The sequence below is a fragment of the Mycteria americana genome, chromosome 6 (genome assembly GCF_035582795.1).
Source record: "Mycteria americana isolate JAX WOST 10 ecotype Jacksonville Zoo and Gardens chromosome 6, USCA_MyAme_1.0, whole genome shotgun sequence".
Lineage (NCBI taxonomy): Eukaryota > Metazoa > Chordata > Aves > Ciconiiformes > Ciconiidae > Mycteria > Mycteria americana.
The window spans coordinates 32,999,116-33,019,134 of NC_134370.1; positions in this window are offsets into that span (position 1 = coordinate 32,999,116).

A 20,019-nucleotide genomic window follows, 5' to 3' on the forward strand; every position below is an offset into this window, starting at 1 on the left:
TGCCAAGTCTCTGACGATTTAAACTGAAGTGTCAGGTGAGGTAGCACAAGAGATGACGTTTTAGCTATTGATGTTTTTATAGGCTAATGAAAGGATGTAGCAAAAATGAGAGTCACGATCGAAGTGAGCTCCATCGCTTCTGCTCCACCTGCCCCTGCCAAATTGGGGCCAGTCCCCTCCGTGGAGGGCAATGTCTCTGCCGTGCCGCAAGCACCCGCACGGCTACCGGCTTGAAGCTGAAGTTTTGCCCGAGAATCTCTGCCTTGGGTTCTGTAGCTGGAAGCCCTCCTTGGAGACTTAGCTCATAATTTCTTATTTCTGAACAACCTAGACACTGTTCAAATAATTTCTTTAGGCTGTGTTAGCAGAGGTAATATTTGAGGAAAGAAAGTATCCTTCCTTTACAAGAATTAAATGGATACAAATCAGGAAAAGGAATTCACAAGAATTTGTGGGCACAGAATAGAAATGCTCACAGAAGGCTAAGATGGTGGTAAACAAAAAGAATGAAATATTTAATTTCTGACAGATTTAATTTTGTCTTTCTCAGCCGTAGCCGTGACCCATTAACAGACAGTTTCTGTAGGAGGGTAACATGTAGGATATACATCTAACAGACTGTAAATGGAAAATTCTTGGAGGCAGAGGGCTGAGTGAAACTTTTTGCATGAAACTTTTCAGCAAAATATGCAAATCTGACAACAGTAAAATGTTTTGCCAATATGTGTTGACTTCAGTATTATTTTTTTTTTCAATTTCTGAAAGATTCAAAACTCTAGTTTCAGCACTTCGTAAAAGAACATATTGACTTACGGGTTATATATGACTTATTAAAAGTATTTTCTAATATAACTTTAACATATGTGAAGTAAAAGAATAATAGAATAGAAAAAACTGCATATGATATTATTTTTTGCAACTATAAATTTGGCACAGATATAAAAACTTTTTTCACTGGGGTCTAGTTTGTGTCACATTTGGTAGGTGCCTACAGACTCTGCCAAATTATATTTGTTATTCTAGGAACCAACCTAATAGTAATAATTAATTATACAAATGGAAATAAATAAAGGAAAATGCTGATAGGAGAGCAGTACCATGCCTGATCTTGTGTAGTGCATGTTGATACCACATCATAAAAATCTCATCAAGAGTAAAAATCATCAGTAAGTGGGTATATCTCCTAATCATGGTACTTAAGTGCTGCAGATGTCACCGCTGGTTCTGCTGATCAGCAGAGGAGCGGGGATGGCACAGGATGGCAGGAGCAGTTAGAAAGTGTTTTAGCTGCTAACTTTGCTTAAAGCAATTACATTAATGTTGGTTTCCTAAGCATTTTGCATGGTGTCAGTAAGTCTGTGCTTACTGCCTTGCAGCTGATCAGGGGTACCCAGGAGTCTCCGACTTTCTAACAGATTCTTCATTCTTTTATTTCCCCTGGAGAAAAAAAAAAGCTATAAAGCAGATCTGCCACAGAAAGCATGAGACGCGCTCCAAAGGCTTTTTAGGCACGATGACAGATGTGGCAGTGTGTTCTCGCAGCCCATGGAAAATCCTCAGATGCTGCCGTGGGCTTGCCGAGGCTGCTTTCGCTAGCTCTGGGCGAGGAAACGGGGACGTCGCTGGCTGGAAATGTAGAGAAAAGGAGAAGGGAAAAAAACCTCCCCAAACTAGAGTGTGCTTTGTCAGGCGGGGCTGAAACAGCTGGCAGGCCAGTACCGCGCTTGCCAAAGGACTAGACTTTAAAGGGGAATTTTAGTGAAACTTAAGTGCTTAAACAGCTTTTAAAAACCCGTGCCCAAGTGTGTATGCAGTTGGAGCGGGCGGTTTCAGGTGCGTTTTCAGCAGAGAAGTGGGGAGAGCTGGGAGCACAGCTGCTGGTGCTGGTGGCTGGGGTTTGGTCCAGGACCCCAGGGAGCTGGGGAGACCTGTCCTGCACAAACCCCGCTACCTCTGCCTCGTAAGAAAGGTCTGCACAGAAAGCTTTATTTTCTGGTGATGCAGGTCAGCGGGTTGGCTAATCATAACAGTAGGCAATACGGATTTGCTGCTTTCTTGTATTTAGGGAAATACATATATTTCTACTTACATTAGCTGATCCACATCTGGTTTGGGGATTCTTACCATGATCTCCCATTGACTGCTGTTCTGGGTATATTTATAGTACAAATTTCCCAGTTAAATATAAATTAATTATCGTTTATATTACAATATTATCCTTGGGCCCCCAAGGCTGCTAGTTCTACACAAACTTGTACTGTAAAAAATGCTTCATTCTCAAAGAGGTTACTATTATTATATGTAATAATTATATGTAAGACAAAGAATGTCTAAAGAGGCATTGTCATCTCCATTATTTTCTCATCTTTGTTTGAGATAGGAAACCTGAAATAGATTCAAGTATTTTTTTCCATGGGTCTCAGAGAATTTCATGCAGGAGACTGGGAATTCGGCCAAAATATCTCAGATTTCAGACCGTGTCCATAAACAGTCAGTTATACCAACAGTCCACACAGGTATTGACATTGAGTGTATGTAAATATGTATAAATAATAATAAAGCAGTGCAGTAAGTTATTCTAGAGCAAAGAGATTACAGTGTGTTAACCTGGAAGTCTAGAATCTAAAATGTGCTTTCTGCCATTTTACAATTATTAAAGTTCAAGTTATATTTCCTGGGTGGAGATCTGTGTTAATGACTCTGTGCTACCTGAAACTAAAACCTGAGCCTTGCAGAAATAGATTACATTCCTGAATTTAGCAGAGTCTTTCAAACTCTTGATGCACATGCACAGTATGTAGACTTACCTGAAAGCATTGGCAATGATATCAGCTGGTGATGACGATATCAGCCGGTGATGTTAAAAACTTTGTTTTCAGATGCTGCTGTCATTTTTACTAATTATTATTAAATGCATTGGAGATAACTTTATTTTTATTTTTTGTCCTGGCTTTGGGATAGCCTACTGTCTTTATGAGGGACTGGAGTCCTGCTGCAGGGGAACCAGGGAGCAGGGAAGCCCCTGTCCCAAGCGTTTCACCTCAGGGGGCGGGTGAGAGGGCTCCCCGGTGGGTCCCAGCTGCGCTGTCGCCAGCGGGGTTTGGGCTGTGGCACCCCTGGGGCGTGATGGGGGGCACTTCACCTCCCCAGACCGCTCCGGCCGTGACTGGCTTTACAAAGCTGCACAGGACGGGGATGGGGAAGCTCCAGTTATCTGAGGATCTTCAGCTAAAGATAAATTATATTTTTCCTACCTACTTTCTGTAGCCACAGGAAATCTTAAAAGCCCTAGGTTTCAGTCTAATCAGAACAATATCTGTGAAGAAGAATGGGGACAGTCTGTACTATAGAAACCTTGGATCTCAGTCTGTTTTTTGTACCACAAATCAGTGTCTTGTTTATAGCTGAGCTGATTAAACTTTACCCATTCATTTTAACAGATCCTCAGTAGTAGTTTCACTGAAATCAGCATGAGTAATATATGTCAGGTATGACTCAGGTGGAGACGTGCATGTTTCCATGGGAAGAGGCAAGCAAACTTCTGGCTTAAAAATTTTCTTCAAGCAATTTTAAATACGGACTGTTTATTTTGTTGGGAGGGCAAGGCTGATAAAGACCTGTTCCAGGTTTCAGTTAACGAACTCCTGATTGAAGAGAATCTTGGCATGATGCAAAATGAGAGATGCAGTAAGGCCCTCTGTTGTAGTTTCTGGCATACTGGCAACATTTAATTTCAAATTATGCAACCTATTTCACTCATATACAGTAGTTATCTTTTTACTTTGGGGTTTTCCCCGAGTAACATATGAAGGAAATTATTATTACTATTGAAGTCTCTGTTAACAGAAGAGAAGTTAGGATTTGCAGGGAAATAAATTATACTAATCAAGTCCCTAATACCAGATAGAAAATAGCTGAGGTTATATATCCTACAGACCTGCCGAACAGAAACACTTGTTTTGACTGTTTTTCCCAAATAAAACTCTAAATCTGGAGGGCTTTAACATAAACCACCTGAGTAGTGAGTCGGTTTCTAACTCTGAAAAATTGTCAATGAGAAAAAGGGGAACCACCAGGAAGGCAACTGGTGTTGTTAAAAGTCACACTTACTGAAAACTGAGTATCTGAAGTCCTCAGAGTCTTCCTAACTCTAACCTGCTGGTGTTGGTGAACTAGTGACATGAATGTCCTCCACAGCGCTGAAATTCAACTATAGCTCTCTACATTTGCTGGACTGCGGACAACCAGTAGCTGCTTTACAGGAGGGCTCTTGTACTGCTTTCCAGCCCTTTAGAAAGAACTGCCATCCTCAGTGTAAGAGACTCTGTTAGGGCTAATTTTAGGAGTTTGATGAACCATGGTTTTCTTTTCATTTGCTCATAGGGGTTGTAAATTGCTAACGATCTGCAGCAGAAATTAATTATTGCTAATTATTCCCTTTCAGCCACAGCTCAAATCTTCTTTTAGCACAGTGTGTGGATGCAGGTTAAATGAAGTCCAAATCTCATTCCCTTTTCTGTCCTTGAAGTAAACAGCAGATCCTGCTCACTCTTTGCATCCAGCTTGGCTCATGCAGGAATGCAACGGCAGGATGCTCATCATGTTTTCAGAGGCAGAGAGGATGTCTGTACTTAAAGCCTAAAATGGGATTAGGGCCTTGCTTTGTCACAGGTTCACTCTTTCCTCTGGGGCTCAGTTAGGACAAGGCGAGACCGATATCTTTTCCAAATAAATATATTGAGGGAGATTCTATTTACAAGGAGAGCAGTGCATCTGACTTCATGTGAATGAAGGTCACGATAATACTCCACATATACTATGCAAAATGATGCTATTTTCTATGCAGTCTGCATATAAACAGTTATGTTGCTATTGAAAAGTATAATTTGAAAAATTTAAAAGATGGTAATTAATTATATAAAGTGACTCCAGGATAACTGATGTTGAACTGGTAAGGCAAACTAAATGAAATTTTGCCCAGTCTGTGGTTACCTTGCCAAAAATAGACATGTGGCTTTGATCAAGACCGGGGGTGCACTAAAGCCGTGTATTGCCACTGCCTGTCAGCTGAGTCTGGAGATGGATGGAGAAATCTGAGAACACCTATGAGCAAACCACAGTATTTTCAGGGGACAAAGAGAAGTCAAAGTATGGGGGGTTTTTCCAACCCTGTCACAAAGTTGTTGCTAGTTGGCCTTGTAGCGAACCATCTTTAATGAGGCTAATGTGTGCTTGCTGGCAAGGTGATGCTCTCCCATGTCTAACCTTGGAAATGCGTTGGCTCTAAAGGCACTTACAAAACTTTGCTGGCAGAAAAGCAAGTGCCTGAATTTCTACATTTCATCACATGCATAATTGCCTGACTATTGAGCTACCACTTGTATGCAATGGCAGAGCCCTCTTGGCAGTGAACGTGGCACTTTCTGGGGCAGGCCAACACAACATGCTTTCTTCATACAAAGCAACCCTGTGCTGCTCTCCTTTCATTTAGCAGCCCAGTGCGTAAAGGACTCCTGGAGTTTGCAAAGTTGTTTTGAATGTCATCTCTCTCTGACTCAGAGCTGTGATTTCAGCTAAAATAAGGTAGTGATCTTTGAGCTGGGAAGAGTTCAGGTGGTTTTATTAGTCCGCGATAGAAGCAGTCTGTGATTCAGTGAGTAATTCTGCAGAGGAAAGCTGGGACCACCAAAAGCCCTGTTTTTAGGTGCTGTAATTTTGAGATGAAGTTCCCATGGTGAATGTAGCCTCCTGTTGATTTTAAACCATCAAATGCAAAGCTGCTTCTGCTTCTTTCACCTCTACCTGGCAAGTCCTCCCACAAGTCATCTGATGTCAATTTATGACAATTCCCACCAGTGAACATCTTGTGTCCCATTACATTTGAAGTTGCAGGTTAAAAATCATCAGCAAATCTCATCCTTTTGACACCAACTACATAGCTAGAATATTCACTTATTGAAAGGGACAGTGTTGTTATCTGAATGATGACAGTGAAAGCTGTTAATTCCCACACACTTCTTAATGACACGTATCTGCTCTAAAGAGTGGTTTTGTTTCTGTGGAGCCGGCTCTTCTTCACTTCACCATATATCTCTGTTATAAAACACAAAGAAAATGGAGCGTGCATTGGTTCTCAGCATCATCTCTTGTAGTGTGGAAGGTACACGTACCAATTTCTTCTTCAGGGGGCTGTTGGGGAGAGCGGTGGGCTTTCCACTGCCCCGTATCACAGGAGTTACGATCGCTCAGGCTGGTGACAATTAGCTGTATGCTGAGACGTCCCCTCTGTTCCCTCCAGCACCTGCCGCTCCTCTGTCAGAAACCCGAATGATGGCCCTCCTACTGAGGTGTGCTAAAGAGAGTTGCGTTGCTGTACGTAACTATGTACCTTGAGAGTTCATTTGCAGTCTTTATTACAACAATTACGAAGGATCATTTGACTGTAAATGCTGGCGCTCTCTTGCTATGAATCAATCAGTCATTAACCTTAGCAGTATTGACGTGTTCTCACTATGCATTTCAAGCAGATTAATAAACAAGAGAAGAGTTGAGAGCCCATTCCGCATGCTACGATGTATTCCTGCGTTACCGGATCTGGATAAACACAGTGACACTTCATTGTACTGTGAGATATTTATGAAGGAACTACAATGTGGGAGAGAAGGGGAAAGAGAGGCTTGTGCTGAGATGTGCTGATAAAGAAGCAAAGCCAGACAGAGAAATGGGAGCAACGTGCATACGTGTGCGCATCTGAAAAGCAGGCACCTGACAATAAGCTGACACGTGCTAGGTAGGAATCGCTTTCAATTTCTTCTGTCACATCACTGTGATTCTTGACGACTTTGAATCATTCTGGGAACAATCAACATCAGTATGTTGAAGGGAAAGGAGGACAAGAAAGAAGAAAAAAAAAAAAGCACATGCATGAAAGTAGCTCTTTTTGACGTGTCTTTTTAGGTGACCGTAGTTAGGAGCATATGCTTGTGTCTTGCCAAAGTATAGTCCTGTTTATTATGAGGTTCTTGACTATTTTAAGACACTTTTTAATAATTAAAAAAAAAACCAAACCAAAAAAACAGGAAACAACTGAGTCATTCAGAAATCCAGTTTTTGACAGTGTATAAAATGACTTGGAGGTCTCCTCTCCTGCCCCCAAAAAACTTGAACATCTTTTTTGGCCAGCAGTCCCCAACCAGTGGTACTGGCCAACATGATGCCCGTGAGGCTCTTAGATATTTGCTGGAACAATATTCCTGTAAACAGTCCAAGTTGACGAAATTTGATTTTTCCATGCAGAGCTGTCGTTGCTCAAGATTTCTGCTTGCAACAAGGAAGGGTTGGGGATCTCTGCTTCAGGGCATTGTAGCCCAGTTGGCGGGTGCAGTGAGGATGACGTGCAGTCCCTGGGAGCAGGGGCAGAATTGGCCATTGCGGGTCAGTGCCACTGAACAGCTGACTCTCACAGCAACGCTGGCACCTTGTCAGGCAGTGAAGTCCGGTAATGGCAGCCAGAAATTTGGGAGGACTGAGAGCAGCCTGTTTTTCATTACTTGATGACTCCCGCGTAAATAAGGAAACAGATGTGACAAGCACAGCAGACGACACTGGGCTCTTCCACTATGGGTTCTGCAGCTGGCCGTAGGAGCAGCCAAACTTTCCAGCTTCGGTCAGCAGAGAACAGGCACTAGCTTTATAGCTGTCCAAAACAGGAGGTCTGGAAAATGATGTCCTTCCTAGGAAACATAAAGCACTTCACTGAGCCTCCTGCCTAAGTGGTAGGACCTGAGTCTGCAAGTCCCCAGCCTGGAGCAGCCTTTGTGAAATGAACTACCTATGCTGAGTAGCCACAGAGAGAGGTGCCCAGATGGCATCTGGAAAACCTGCCCATTTCCATGCCCATGCACCAAGTGTCCTGGAGCTTGACAAATCCCCAGAGGGCTTGGCAGCTTCATTTTTCATAATTCTTAACATATGTAGAACTTCAGCTATGGCACAATTAATTTAAGCCATTAGCGAGAGCTCGATCAGGGCTTTTGCAGAGCCACATGGCCTATATTTCGTGTTTTAGGAATGAAACATATTCTGCTGCTTCTGAGCGGGGGTTAAAAAGGACTAATCTACATTTGGGTAGATTACATTTCCTCAGCCAACTTTAAGCAGGCCTGTTGCTGGGTTGAGGTACCCCACATCCTCATGATGCTGAGTGCATGTGGGTCTTGGGGACACTCAGTAGCCCACTCAGGAGTCAGCAGTTTGCAGGCACAAAGCCTCTGAAAAATTTCAGATAGGGAGTTATTTCCAAGCAGACTGGTCTAAAGCTCATTGCTTTGTCTCCTGTATCTTTGTTCCCCTTTTTAAGCATGTTCATTCAGGTCCTAGGCAAGACCTTACTAATGACCTTCTCTTAGCTTCTCTTTTGTGAATACGAATATCTTTGTGCAAAGTTTTGCACATTCAGCTTTATAAAAACATGGCCTTTAAAATCAGCAGCTGGGGTCTGGAAGCTTTAAACAATCTTCATGTATACTAAAGAATTTCAGTTCACTTTTAAAGTTCTCAAATAGTATTTTATATTCTAAATTAATATATATGAATATATCTTGAATTATATCCTCCTGAGTTTCAGACGTTCTAGCCAGTTTTATTTTACTTTCTCAGACTATATCTATATATTAGATGTATTTATAGAATAAGTAGCTATTACAGCTGAGTATTTAAATCAAAATGAGTAATTTATATAGATTTTCCACTTTAGACTTCATTAGAAAGTCATAATTTTCTTTATCAATTCAGTGTCTTGTATTACTTTTACGTAACTATACAGATTGATTTGAAGAAAAAAACCCAACGCAACACTTCTGTGAGTATCTCAATTTTTAATCAATCTATACTGATTAGTTGAGTTTGGTTGGATGTGTAATATGACATTGTTCTTCTGCTGTGACTGGATGAATGCACAGATAATCATGTTATGAATCATTACATTTGCAAAGCAAAATCCATTTTCTACCAGTTCACTTCCTATGAGCATTTTTTTTATGAAGCTGAATTGCTGAAGGGCAATATATTTGAATACATTGGTCATTTTTAAGTGTGTGTCTTGAGCAGCTTTAGAAATTATTTGCACCTGATTTTAAAGGGGAGGAAGGAGCTAGGGCTCTGACCAGGACTCGCGCAGGTGTTACTTGTCTGAGTCATTGGACTCAAAGATGATTAAGTTGGAGGAGGGGGGCCAACCTGACCTGCCCCATCCCATCCCCTCCTCTACCCTCCCCTCCCCTCCTACAGCCTGGGGACTGGCCCTCTCCAGAGAGGCTCCCCGAAACACGAGGGGGAGGCTGGAGGCGTCGCTGCGCAGGGGTCTGCGATGCACTCGGTGGCTGCGGAGGCTGACCCTGCGCATGCGGTGGAGCAGCAGGTCCGGGGAAGCGGCTGCTCCCCCGTGGCTCCTGAGACGCGGCACCTCGAGCAGGTCGCCCCTGGGTGCAATGCGTGGCTAATGGGGGAGCTCACAGGTGCGCTTCAGAAGCGCTCTCCCGGTTCGGACTAAAACACTCGTGCTGCCGTGTCTTTGTAGCAAGTGTTTGCGCTTCTGTAAGCGGAGACACAGTTTAATGAGTGATTTCCTACTGACTTTCTCGTGGAAGGGAACGTTGGGAGTGAGTATTCCTATTTCATCAGTGTTTTCTGCCTGAACAGTCTTCAATTTAGAGGCCTTTTGTCATATGTTTGTGGGGATGCATTTTTTCCCTGTAAGTTTACCTTGGCAAATAGCCAAGCTCACAGCCTGAGCAAGCTGATCTTGAACAAGTTTGCACATGGATGAGAAGATGCAGGAATCTGACAGGTACACCATCTCATAGTTACTGCAGCTCATGAGGATCAGGCCCTTTTCAGATGCTGTCTCTGGTTTCTTGTGTTATGCTGGGCACGTTGGGGATTAGTGCTTTCCTTCTCTCAGACTGCCTGGTCTGTCTGTCTAGGTTGTCAGATGTGCACAGCAATAGGAATTATTTAGGTAGAGCATCTGGTGCAACTGGGACCCAATATCACAAGGTGTCATTAGACACCGTAGTTATGCACAAAATGGCAAAAATAAAGTACTGGAGAGGGTTAATGCAGAGAGAGAGAGACACATAAAATGATAGTGCTGATAGCCCTGTGCTGATAAAAATGAACGCCTTGTAGACCTCCCTGAAAGCAGAGACACATTCTAGCTCTTGTAAATTATTTGCAATGATGATAGCATCTAATTGCTGTCTTTAAAAAAAAAAAAAAAGATGAGAATTTCTCAGATAACGTTGAGGTTTCCCAGTGCCTGGAGGAAAGAGATGAGAAAGCGTTTGGCTGTGAGTACACACAGCGGTGAAATCATCACCTCATGGTACATCCCAAAGAACAACTCCAGGAAACCAAGCACTTGAATTAATACTACAGAAGTGGGATAAGGCTTTTGAAGATCTCATAGGCGGTTAGATGCCTTAACTTCCTATGGATTTAACTCCAAGTACTTGTAGGTTTAAAAAAAAAAAAAATCCTGCTCTGATCAGGGAGCCAGAGAGATAGCGTGCAGTGAGAGCTCCCCTCCCTGCAGCCCAAGCATGTGCTCTGCAGAAACCAAACGGTGAGCACAGGGGGAGAGTTCCTCTGAGCGGAGAAAGTCCTGGCTGAGGACAGACCGGCATGAAGGAGTTCAAGGCACTGATTAGAAAGTTCTTATTCTTCCTTTCATGGAGAACAGCAAAAGGAAAAAATAATTTAAAAACCTCAAGGACTAGAGGAAGCAAATTAAATTACTGTACGAAAAGAATAATCTCTGGTAGAAGTGTGAAGTGTTGATCTTATGTATTTTTTGCACATTGTAGAGATCCTTAAAGGCTGTCGGTATTTTAATTAAATATGACAGCTTGACAAAAGGAGCATCTAGGTGTGAAACGCATATACTGCTGGAGGGAGGCTTTCTGCACAACAGTGACCTGAAATTGGGAAGTCACTAACTGTGACCTTCGCTGTGCTTTGCGGAGCAGCCAGAGCTGCCGGCGGGGTTGTCAACTGTGCAGTCCCCAAAACTGACACACCACATTCATTACTGCATGAGTCGGGCATGGCGGGAGCACCGCCACTGCCGCTTGCTGCTACTCATGCTTGCTGTGCACAAGTAGAGAAAAGAGCTAACCCTTCCCCTTGACGTGGAAGCTTGATTTCTTGTTGGTGCAATGAACCAACTGCATTTTTCCAACCTTCTTTCTGTTGGGGGGGGAAAAGAATCTTAGTTGTAGGATTCTGACACTTAATCTTATAATTATCAGAGACCAGCTGTGACTGTAGCCTGTAACTAAATTCTTTCTACCATTACGTGGCTTTTCCATTAAATATTCCCTCCAGTGTAAGGCTTCCTAGCTCAGTAACACTTTGCCGCATTTCAGGCATCTCTATTATTAATTAATTTGCTATTCACTGTAATAAACCCCATCACAATGAATTTATTTAGCACAATGGGGATACTTCACGACTTCTGATTATGCTTCCTTGACTGTTTCAATTGCAGGATTTCCCTGCTGTCAGGTCACAGTACCCTCTGACATCCTGATGCAGCAGGTCCTGACCTGTACTCTATCAACAGCAGCTGACTAGAAGAAGACTTGAAACCCACTCCAGAAATGGAACTGAAAATGCTTAAAAATTTTCAGTCCCATTTCAGATTTTGGAGGGCTTGGATATTTCAGGATTTTCAAGATGAGGGCTAAGTCTGTCTTTTTTTCTTTGAGGGCCAAGTCTCTGCTTTGAGAGCAGCCCTGCAGAGAAGGACTTGGGGGTACTGGTGGATGAAAAGCTGGACAGGAGCTAGCAATGTGTGCTCGCAGCCCAGAAAGCCAGCCGTCTCCTGGGCTGAATCAAAAGAAGCGTGGCCAACGGATTGAGGGAGGTGATTCTGCCCCTCTACTCTGCTGTGATGAGACCCCACCTGGAGTACTGCGTCCGGCTCTGGAGCCCTCAGCACAGGAAAGACACGGAGCTGTTGGAGCGGGTCCAGAGTAGGGCCACAAAAATGACCAGAGGGATGGCCATTTGACCATCAAATGACCTCTCCTATGAGGAAAGGCTGAAAGAGTTGGAGTTTTTTAGCCTGCAGAAAAGAAGGGTCTGTCTGGGGAGACCTTATTGTCCGTTTCAATGCTTAAAGGGGGCTTATAAGAAAGACGGGGACAGACTTTTTACCAGGGCCTGTTGAGAATAGGACAAGGGGTAATGGTTTCAAACTAAAAGAAGGTAGATTCAGACTAGCTATAAGGAAGACATTTTTTACAATGAGGGTGGTGAAACACTGGCACAGGTTGCCCAGAGAGGTGGTCGATGCCCCATCCCTGGAAACATTCAAGGTCAGGTTGGACGGGGCTCTGAGCAACCTGATCTAGTTGAAGATGTCCCTGCTCATTGCAGGGGGGGTTAGACTAGGTGACCTGTAGAGGTCCCTTCCAACCCAAACTACTCTATGATTCTATGATTTTGAGTGACTCTTGGGAAGCTACAAAAAACAGAACCAGGCAGACCTTGGCAGAGCTGAGCATACTCTGCCTTGTGAAACTCCCATGCTATCCTGGGTTCAGATTTTAAGAGCCACTGATGTAACTTTCATGAGCAGTACTGCTGACATTAAATCTACTTCCATGATAGAAATTCTAGAATTACGTTGTAGAAATGTTTTCTTCCCTGTAATTTATGAAGTAAAACTTGTTTTAGATTCAGAAAAAAATTGGGATTGTTCAAGAGTAGTAAGTTGTACGTTAACTTGTAGCTCAGCTTGGTCACTATTGGGAAAACTATTTTAGGTAAGAAGATATATTCAGAGAAGACTGCATGTTCATTAACATCCTGAAAAGGAATGAGACGGAAACTCTGTACAGGAAAACTTAAGTAGTGGTTGTACTTAGGTAAATGTAATTGCTCTCTACTTCCATGGTGCAGAAATAAAATCTCCTGTGCCTCAAAGTAGTTGAAGAGTTCAACTAATTCCTCACAACCACATAATAATTTATCATTCATTATTATCCCAGTGGATTTCTAACACTCATTCTGCCATAATTTGTCCCCCTCATATCCTCAAGCATAAACAGTCATCAGTGTACAAAGACTTGAAACAAATATCCTTTGAAAAGATTGAATTAAATATTACGTATCGGTAACATATGATTTGGTGACACTTGTTAAGGAGCAATAAGTACATTGTTTATTTCCCTACATCAACGTATAAATAAGGTGATTAATGACAAAATCAAATGTTCACATTCTATTCGTACACTAATAATCATACCTAGAGCAGCATATGATTTGTTGCTAAAACTCAGAAAAATGGTGTGCAACAGAGACAAGTCCAGCTGTGATGTTGGTGCTGTGGACATGAGCTGGACAGGGGTGGGAAATGCAGTGGGAGCTTTGCCAGTGGAGTTCAAGGTGAACTGTGTTAGATGTGGAGAACCCTTCAACTCAGAGGGGCTGGGCCATTGCCACTGAAAACAACAGAAATATTCAATGCCTGGCGACTGTCGATCTGGCCCATGCATCCCTGTATCCATTTCAGAAACTTGTACAGAGAAGTGAATAGCACTGTACAACCCAGCATGGACAAAATCAAAACAAAATGTGTGTTCAGCAGGATGATCGATAAATGTGTTGCAAGGGGTTGACAGCTTAGCTGGTCATTTTCTGCCTTCCTACTGTTGAGAGAAATTTTTGGAAAAAAAAAAAAAAACAAAACCAAAAAACTTTCTTTTCTAAAACTGTAAGTAGATTCAGCTTTGTAGTGAAAAAACTGTGCTCTTTCAACCATATCAGCTTTTAAACAGTTTCAGGTTATGAATTTAGCAGGTTCATTTAATTTGTCAGCATTTTTGTTACTCATTTTTACAGATTTATTGTGCTGGTTTTGTCTGGGATAGAGTTAATTTTCTTCCTAGTAGCTGGTATAGTGCTGTGTTTTGGATTTAGAATGAGAACATTGTTGATAATACACTGATGTTTTAGTTGTTGCTAAGTAGTGCTTACACTAAATCAAGGACTTTTCAGCTTCTCGTGCTCCACTGACTTAGAAGGCTGGAGGTGCAGAAGTTGTTGAGAGGGGACACAGCCAGGACAGCTGACTCCCACTGCCCAAAGTGCTATTCCATACCATATGGCGTCATGCTCAGCATATAAAGCTGGGGAAGAAGGAGGAAGGGGGGGATGTTTGGAGTGATGGCGTTTGCCTTCCCAAGTAACCGTTAGGTGTGATGGAGCCCTGCTTTCCTGGAGATGGCTGAACACCTGCCTGCCCATGGGAAGGAGTGAATGAATTCCTTGTTTTGCTTTGCTTGCATGTGTGGCTTTTGCTTTCCCTATTAAACTGTCTTTATCTGAACCCACAAGGTTTCTCACTTTTACTCTTCAGATTCTCTCCCCCATCCCACCAGGGAGGAGTGAGTGAGCGGCTGTGTGGTGCTTAGCTGCCGGCTGGGGTTAAACCATGACGCTTATTTACAGGATGATAGACTTTTTCATGTTCTCTCCTTCATCCTGTGGAAGATGGCCTCTTATTGGGCTTCATGTCATCTGTCTGCTTACACACTGGTCCATTTAAAGCAAGGAATCTTTTATAGTGTATAGGTGATTTTGATGTATACTATGTGCTAAAAGATTTGTGTAAATCACTATGTAATTGAACTGTCAACCATGATCTAGTAGTGTTAGGGTATGTACAATAAATGCTAATTCTACCTATCTCTTCAGCTGTTATCACGACTACAGGTGTATATTTTGAGTTACGATCGTTGTCCCCTTCGGAAAAAGTAACCTAGAAATCACAGGCTGTCATTAGCCTGACGTGAATGCCAAAAGCAATAAAACCAGGTTTTAGATTGTCCCCCCTCCCATTTTTGTTTTACTCTTCTACATGCTCTGTGCATGAAGTTAAACACACTTAGCCATGCTACTTGGGATGATTTCCTCTCTGTGCAGGGAGAGGAGAAATGAGAGAAAGAGTTGAGGTTAACCAGAGCAGCTTTGGACATAACCGTATTTGCAAGAGTGGCCTGCTGCTTTTGAAAAGGTGCTATGTGTTTAACTATGCTGAATAACCCAAGGAAGTTCCTGTTATGGGTGCATTTCTTTGGAAAGGATTTCTCTGGATCTGGGAGGCAATGTGACCGTATGGACCTAACGTATGGACCTAATGTATGTCCTCTATGTACGGACCTAATCCCACTTCTCTGGTTTAGAGGGCAGGGCTCTGTAGTTATGAAGGTCATGCAGATATTTTTTCTTAATTGTGTGTGCCTGGCTGGATTGGTCAGGTGTACAAAGGAGGAAATAGCTGTTATCACAGACAGCTGGTGGAAACTGTATCCATCAATTTCCGACTGCTTATACTGCCTGTATAAGCAATAAGAGAGTGGTGGGACTCAGGTGAGAGCTCAGGTACTTGAGTTCTACCTCACCCTTCCTCTGGCTGTAGAGGAGTATGCCTGTGAGCCTGCAGTTTCTGCACACCTAGTTTGCTGCGATGTTACTGAACTTACAGTCTGATCTAATTCTCCTGGAAGAACTAGGTTACACTTTGGATCTCTTCCTTAAGCACTGGTGGTTTGCTCAGACTGAAACTTGACACATAACTTTCAACTTCTAAAGGTCATTTCTGTTCATTCCTGCTGTTAAAACACAGTTGAGTCTTTTAGAAAAATAAGAGGTTTTATAATATTAGAACAATGTTATTGGAACAATAATGTCAAAAATAAACTCTATCCACTTTATTAGAAATCAAAACTTCTAAAAAGCTTAACATGTACATATAGACATCTGAAAATGTTATCCTTCTGTTTTCTGCTGTCTTCTTAGATAATGTTAAATGGTGCAAAGGAACCCAGTACGGTGTTTAGGAAAGAAGACACATATTTCTTCTGATGTATTTAAAAGCTACTGTGGTAGCATTTTTTGAGCGTTGGTTCTGAAGCTGAACACAATGGGTAAAAACAAATGGGAGAGCTGCAACACCTGTCACAATCTTTACCCCAGAAATTTTTCTTACCTTCAAAATCTCTCCCATATGCATTTTCATTTAACAGGAAAGACTACAAAATCTATTTCTAGATGAACCTTAGCAGTAAAGATTAGACTGGAAAGGAACCTGATCACCTTTTTCAGTTTAGAAGGGTATTTTAAAGCAATGGTTGAGCCGGGATTTGCATCACTTGCAAACTGTTTCATACTGCTTGAAATGGTAATTTTTTATCTATTTCCAATTGAGCTGTTTTCTATTGATAAAAAAGTTGGATTTTTTTTTTTTTTTAAGATTCAAAGACTAAGAATGTGTTGAATTCAAGAAAACTTTGATGAGGAAAGTTTGAGGTTTTTTTTTTAATTTCCCATTTCATTTCAGTGAGCCCAAACTGCCTTGTACCATCTCTTCATTGGTCTAATTAATTCTGTTTTTTTTAATACCTGCAGCATATCTGCTTCCTTTTCAATGTGTTCCTGAGCCACAATTTACCTTCCCAACTACCCCATCTTCTATTGCTCTGAAGTTAAATCATTAAATAAAGATCATAAAGAATAAAAATAACTCCCTTGATTCCCTCATTAACAGTGTCCTCTGGCTCCCCCAAATCACTTTCGGTGCACTAAATGAGAGGGAGCAAGACAGCGCTACAGCTCGCTCTTTCCTCAAGCCCTGTGGAAGGGTATGGGGAAGGAAACACATGTGTTGCATCTCCATACAAGCCATTTTTTGGGCCTTCACCTCGTAGTTCTACAGGAAGGACGGACGCACACGTAAAAAACAGTGGCACGTAGTTAGAAACAGCCCAAGAGTGATGGTTACTGCCTCCTGCACAGTGCATCCTCAGCAAGCACAGCAGCAACTTCTTACTGGTTGCTGCTGCTCTGGGCCCTGGAACCCAGCCAGGAAAATATCATCTTGAAGTGATTTGCAATCCCTGGTAGAGTGCTACTTAGAGAAAAACTGTTGGCTCCAGTCCTGATCTTGCATGAAGCCTCTGCATGTAGCTTGGTATGAGCAAGATATTTTCAGGAGGCTGAGCAGAGTCAGACTAATTTTCAAGGCCAAGGAGGGAAAAATAACAGATCTGTATGCTCTTGATGGGTGAACTCAACCTTTTGTGATTTGAATTTGACTTCTTTCTTGGCAAGGCTAGAAGTGGTATTCTTTTAAAATATCAGTTAGAGATTGTATGGAAACTCTCAGGGGAAAGATGGGTCTCAGAGCCCACCTCCATCCTTGGCCCTTGTACTCTGAGGAGTGTATCTGTGTCGCAGCATACCTCCTCCTGATCTTGATCTCCTGATCTTGACTGCAAGCCCCAAACACCCATCTTTAGGGAAATTCCAGCTGGGGACAGCTTCTGGTTTGTCCCTAGGGAGATAAACTTATATGAAAGCTAGAGCGATAAACCTGTATGAAAGCTGAAACCACCTTGGGGAACACTGGAGAGGAACTTGGAGGCTTGATCACCGCCTTTCTTCCCATCTTCTAGTCTCTGTAAACTCGGGGATTTGGGTGGTTCTGCACCTTTATGGTTCTAATCTCAATTTATCCTAAAGCCATATAATTCACACCAGACTAGAGGAAGAGGTTTTTCTAAAATATTGAGCTATCCAGGGAGGGGGTGGTTTTGCTTTTGTTGGCAGAAGCGCTTTTTGACGTTAACTTCTGATGATTGATTTTAATTTTTTTTTTTTTTAATGATAGTTAATTAAGAGATGTTTGGCAGTGGAGCTCTTTCTACGCACATTTGTCTGAATACAGACCTCCCAACTCTTCAAGCAAATCTGGACAGTTTAACAATAATTATATTTAAGGAAAAAAGCCTCATCTGCTGCACAAAGGTTAAATACTGGGGGATCTGATCCTCCTACCGCTGCTTCAGCGACGTTTCCTCTCCCAGCGCCGCGGGCCAGTACCTGCTCTGTGTGCCTTGCATCCTTCACCTCCGCACGTCATCCCACCCCAGCTGCGTTCCTGCGAACGCTTTCCCCTAGCAGCCAAGCCTGGCGTTATTTGCTGCCGAGCGAGTCTCGCTGCGGCGTCCTCTCTATGCACACGGGTAAGTTGCAGGATTTATCTGTGTAGTTTCTCCGTGTCCCGTTGTTCTTCCCACGTACAGCAGAATAATTACATCCTAGCACAAAAAATGAACAGAACCAGAGCTTTTGTCCTTATCTCTTCCTGCCTCCCTGTTTCTGCTCTTCCTATTCAGTCATGTTTGAAACAGAGTTTTCCCTTAAACATTTCAAAAGCCTCCCCATCTCCTCCCCTCATTTTTAATCTTTTTTGTTAAACATTATTTGAAAAGAATCCCCACAAATTGATTTATTTTTTTTTCCCCTCCAGAAAGACCTCCAGATTTGAAAGAGAGGTCCATTTTGAGGAAAGCGAGAAAGAAACCCTCAGATGTTTGAAATTTCTGTTCAGATCTGCTTCTGGTGCCTGCAGTGCGCTCCCAAGAGTCAGGGCAACATTTACCCCTGAGGTAGTAATTAAAGATGGAAACTTTAAATGGAATTAAACTTAGTTCCCAGGGAAAGTCTGATGCTCTTCTTTGACTAATTCCCCATATTATTGGACAGGGCATTTTGCAAACCCCATTATTCTGGATTGGTTTTCACACAGGTTGTATGGCTTTTTGCTAAATTCACCACAGTATTGCTCATTCAACATTCATGAGGATTTTTTTTTTTCTAAGAAACATTCCTTTCTCACTGTCAAGCGTGTAGTCATCGCAGTGAGCAAACAGGGGAATTTTTTACTGAGTCCTGTGCAAAGCAGTATGCAATCCCCTCTCCAAAAAAGCGCTTTTCCAGCAGATGGTCTTAAAACGCTCCTGATATCTCAGTCGCTTTATAAAGAGGAAAATAAGAGCCAATTATTCACTCAGAAGAAACCTGGGATTGTCTTGAGGCTCATGGCAGTCTGTGTAAAAAAATGGCATTGACACAAGTTCTGGAGGAGGTAGCACTAAATGAGGGACATATTTAATGAGTGGCACAAACAAAATAAAGCCTAAAGCATATTCTGTGTGTGTTGTGCTTAAGTCATTTACCTCTCGGTGATCCTGTTAGTAATGTTCTTGTTAAGGAGTTACCAGAAAATCTGGTAGATTCTGCTGGGATTAGCCCAGCTAGAGTCATCAAATGTTGTGCACTGTATACTGTAAAGCAGAGGCAGCCTGTACCCAACGTGCATTTTGTTTAGTTCCCAAAGAAGCCCCAAGGTATTTGAGATTTAAAGTCCACAGATGTCAGAGGGGAGAAAAAAGAAAAAGAAAAAAAAAAGAAAGAAAAAGAAAAAGCCCCTCCCATAGATGGTAAAATCCTACCAAGGACTTTGCGTGATAGCACTAAATGAGTGCCCGTGCTCATGCATAGGCAAGTGGGGCTGCTGGGAACGCGATGCAGATCTCAGTGTCTGCACTGCTATAGTGCTTTGTGCATGGATTCAGACAGCTCCCTTTTCATTTATTTCAGCCACTGCCCAGGCAATGGCATAGTTTGTAACACTGATTTTCCCCCCACAGACTTCAGAATAATTTTCAAAGTCTTTCCATCATTTCTGGTCTATCATTCCTCCTCACCCCTTAATGTATTCCTTCTTTAGGCTTAGTCTAAAGTGCTGAGGACAGAGTTTTTATGAAGAACACTGCAGTTCTGAGTTTTGTTTTGTTTCTTTTCATCAATACACTTCTTTAAATTGTATATGCACTAAATAGAAATGTCATCTGCTAGTAGCCTTTGAGCAGAGAAAAATTTTGGTGCAGTATACTTAGGCTTGCTTACGGTTGAGGGGGTTAAATAAAAAGGTAATCAGCATTTAAATCTGAATACTGCTCCAAACCCAAAGCAAGCCTTTCAGGGGCTTCAGGGTTGTTTGGTGAAAGCCTAGAGGCGTTCTGTGTTCTCTGGTTCTGCGAACATCTCAATTTTCTGAAATAGAAATATCAAAAGAGCACGTCTCTCCTTACATGAATTCTGACC